This window comes from Oryzias latipes, chromosome 1 (genome assembly GCF_053564925.1).
Source record: "Oryzias latipes strain Hd-rR chromosome 1, Olatipes_Hd-rR_3.1".
Taxonomy (NCBI): domain Eukaryota; kingdom Metazoa; phylum Chordata; class Actinopteri; order Beloniformes; family Adrianichthyidae; genus Oryzias; species Oryzias latipes.
The window spans coordinates 40,274,518-40,278,255 of record NC_136237.1 but is presented as its reverse complement, the minus strand read 5'-3'; positions in this window follow the sequence as shown (position 1 = coordinate 40,278,255).

Here is a 3,738-nt window from a genome sequence, read left to right as displayed (position 1 = left end):
CATCTGTTATTTTGTCTTACAGTTTGCAATAAGTCTTTCTGACAGTCATGTGGTAGTTCTGTTTATGTAAATCCTATTACAAATACATTTTTATGTGACAGTGGACTAGAAATTCTTTCTCTAAAAAAAAATAATAATAATGCTGTTATTATGTCAATGTGACCCATCGGGCCCTTCTCTTCTATCTGGTGCAGTTTTAGTCAGAAAGCAAAAAAAAAGATCATGCTAGCAAGACAGAAAATATACCTGCATTCAGGAGGATCAACTCCAAGTCATTCATGGTGAAAACCAAGTTAAACATTGTGTTAGTTATCAAGCAGGGTGAAGGAGGAGTAATGATATGGGCTTGTGAGCACAAGGCCATGTAAATAAAAGCTACTGCTAAACTAAAAGGGGATCATGTATTAAGATAAAACAGGTAAAAAGAAAATCAATGTACAAATATGTAACAAAAGAACGTTACAATGCAAAGTCCACAGCTCAACCTGCATCATATTTTGACAAATGTCAGAGGAGTTTCTGCAAAATAAAGAGAATTAATCTTCATCCATTGTAGAGAAACAAAAGCTTTCAGAAAATGATTGTTTCACTTATGAGACACTTTTAATCAGTATCAAATACACTGCTTCTGCATTTTAGACCAATGTTTGTAAAAAAAAATATGACAGCTTGTAAGGACCAGATGATATTTTTTGGGGGGAAACCTTTTATGTGCAAAATAAATAAAATATCCTTCTTTATGACTTAACATTGTGTTAACTGACAATTCATTTCACTGCACTTTAAAATGTTAGGGTCGAAAAAAGGAACCATGAGAACTGGACTGAGCGACCCCTCCCCCCTGGCGTTCCAAACAGGAAGTACCCGCTGGCTCCAAGAAATAAACAGCTGTTACTCAGTCATTCTATTTGTAAGAATAACCATTCTTGCTCTGATTCTTATATAAACTGGCCAGTTGCCTCGTTAATGGTATGTGGCACTTGCTAGGCCCCCACGTCCGGCGAAATATTGACTCAGACCAACTAATCTCTGCTTACTGACGATTTCTGTTACCAACATGGCGGCATCCGTATCGCAAAAAATGGCGACTGAATTGACTTCTTTTTGGTTGGAGCCAAAAGTAAACCATTCTCCGTGGGTGATGTCACACTTACTCAGTCCAGTTCTCACATACAGTCAATTAAAGGAACCAAATGATGACATCAGATCAAATACTTGGTGACGACTGGGAGGAGCAGAATTGTTTATTATCTGCTTTACTTTTGGGCTAAACATTAAAAGCAAAGTAAATAAATTGTTTTATCTCAATCGCATAATGTATTAATTTATTTATTTTAAAACATACATCAACTAGTGATGCAGGCGACCAAGCTGGGATTGATCAGATCGCTTGCTGGCCCCAGTGATGCTCAGGTTGTTTGATGCCTTGCAAATGCGCCAGGCTTATGAAACCCCTGCATCCCACCTCAAAAGGCTCATGCCTTTCTCTCCAACCATTGCCCCAACCAATCCTCTACTAAGTCACCTGACTTTGCCCTCTTCCTCTTATTTGTCTCATCCATCCGGTCTTCTGAAGGGACAGTCAACTCCAGGAGAACGATCTGTTTAGAAGATTCCGAGATGATCAGCATATCTGACCTGCACTGATCAAATGCAGCGTCAAGCATCACAGTTATACTGACATGAAGTGAATTCATTCAAATAAAATCTCAGCCGGCAACTTGGCAGGGATTCATGGGCGGGGGCCTTCTGGGCAGTGCGGCTGACCGGGAATGGCGGCCGGGTGCCGTGCTGGGTGGCTGGTCGCCGTGGCGGGGGCTGGGGGGGGGGCTTGGGCCTCTGGGGCCTGGGGTCGTCTGCCCATGGCCGGTGTTTCGCCCGTGGCCTGGCCCCCCGGGGGTCGACGCCCCAGTCACAGCAGGGGTTAAGGGGTTCACTTGGGTGGGTTTATTTCATTATTATTATTATTATTATTATTATTATTATTATTATTATTATTATTATTATTATTATTTCTTTATTTCTTTATTTTATTATTATTATTATTTAATATTTTTTTTATATTTTTTTTGGGGGGGTGCTGGGGGGGCGGTGTGCTAGTCCTTAGGGAGGCCAGGGTATGAATGGTGGGGCTGGACCCCCTGCCCCTCCGTTCTGGCGCCGGGACCCTTCCTTGCTGGCTGTCTCTCGGCGCTATGGGGCTCTGGCCTGCAACTGCGGCTGGCTTGCCGTTTCTGGCTGCCTGGCCGCTCTGGGAGGGTGGACGCCTACCGCGGCCGGCTGGGGGGCCGGTCGCTCGGGGGAACCTTCTCCCCCGGTTGTGCCCATCCGCCCGCTCCTCCCCGCTTTCACCCAAACAAATATTGCACACAGGGACATAATGATACGTGGTGAGTTTCTGCTTCGTGCAGGCGTTGAGACTTTAAACGTGATCTTAGGTAAGTCTGAATGTTCTGTAGATGTGAGACAGACTGATCACATGCAGACGGGGAGCCAAACACACACTCACGCTGCAGTGAGTGACGGGCAGCGGGTTTACGTTTTTACCATTCCTGCGCGATTCACCTGCTGCCCCCCCCCCCCCCCTTCTTCCTCACACGTCCCGTCCCCGCAACTGCGCGCTCTTCCTCAGAGACGGGAGCGCGCCGTTTTAGGCACGGCAATTCACAGGTTTCCGGGTGGTACAAACTCTGTGAAATAATAGATGATAGTAAACTGATAGTTTTCTCTCCAAGCACCGCTACTACTGCGCGCCTCTGGCATCGCATCGCGCCCGAGAAGGACTGGTCCAATGAAAAAAAAAAGTATAATTAAAGATTTGTCTGCGAGCCACATGTGACCATCAAAAGAGCCATATATGGCTCGCGAGCCATAGGTTCCCGACCCCTGATCTAGAGCCTTGTGGAGAGAGTCTGGTGGAGGGGGGCACGGTGAAACATCCGTGCTCACCTTTCGCTGGCCCCCCCCACAATTTTAACTTCCTCTGTAGACACACACTGCATGCTAGCAGCACACACACAGCAAATACACACCTCTCACAGAGGGACCCCGGAGTGGGGGGCTTTGCGGCTTGGCAGCGGTGGAGCCCCCCACACTGGGGACCTCCTATTTTACCTGCAGCACACACAGCACTCCCACACCTCCATACATGGGAGGGGTCGGGGGGGGGCGGCCGGTCTTCACCCGCCTGGTCCTCTCAGGGCGGCCGGGCTTATGGGTATCCTGTCGGCTGCGGGAATGGTCGGGCATACGGCACTGGGGGTCGGCCGGCTGGGGGGGGGGGGGTTACTGTGTGGCGGCGGGGTAGGGAGGGTAACCAGATGATTGTGAGTATGTGTGCGTGAGTGCATGGGTAGGATGGACCTGGGGGCTGGTTCGCTGGGACCCTCTGGGGCTTTCCCTCCCCATCCCATCACAGAGAGGGGAGGGCACTGAGAGGGTTGGGGAGGGGGGCTCAGATATTATGGCGGGGGGGGGGGTTGTAGTGTGTAGGGTTGTAGGGTTATGGGGGGTGGCTGTGGGTGCGTGCCGATCCCTGGGTTGCTTAGGTCGCGTGCCTGGGTTGGCTTGCGGAGACGGGGCGCCGGTCGGGTGGTGGCCGGCTCATGGGTTCCGGGGGCCCTGGCTTCGTCCCTGGCCTTTGTCTCGGTGTCCGGCGCCCGATGGCCCCCATGGCTGCCGCCTGGTACGGCTAAGCGCTCCTGTCTTGTGGCCTGGGGGCCGGACACTGGGTTCGCT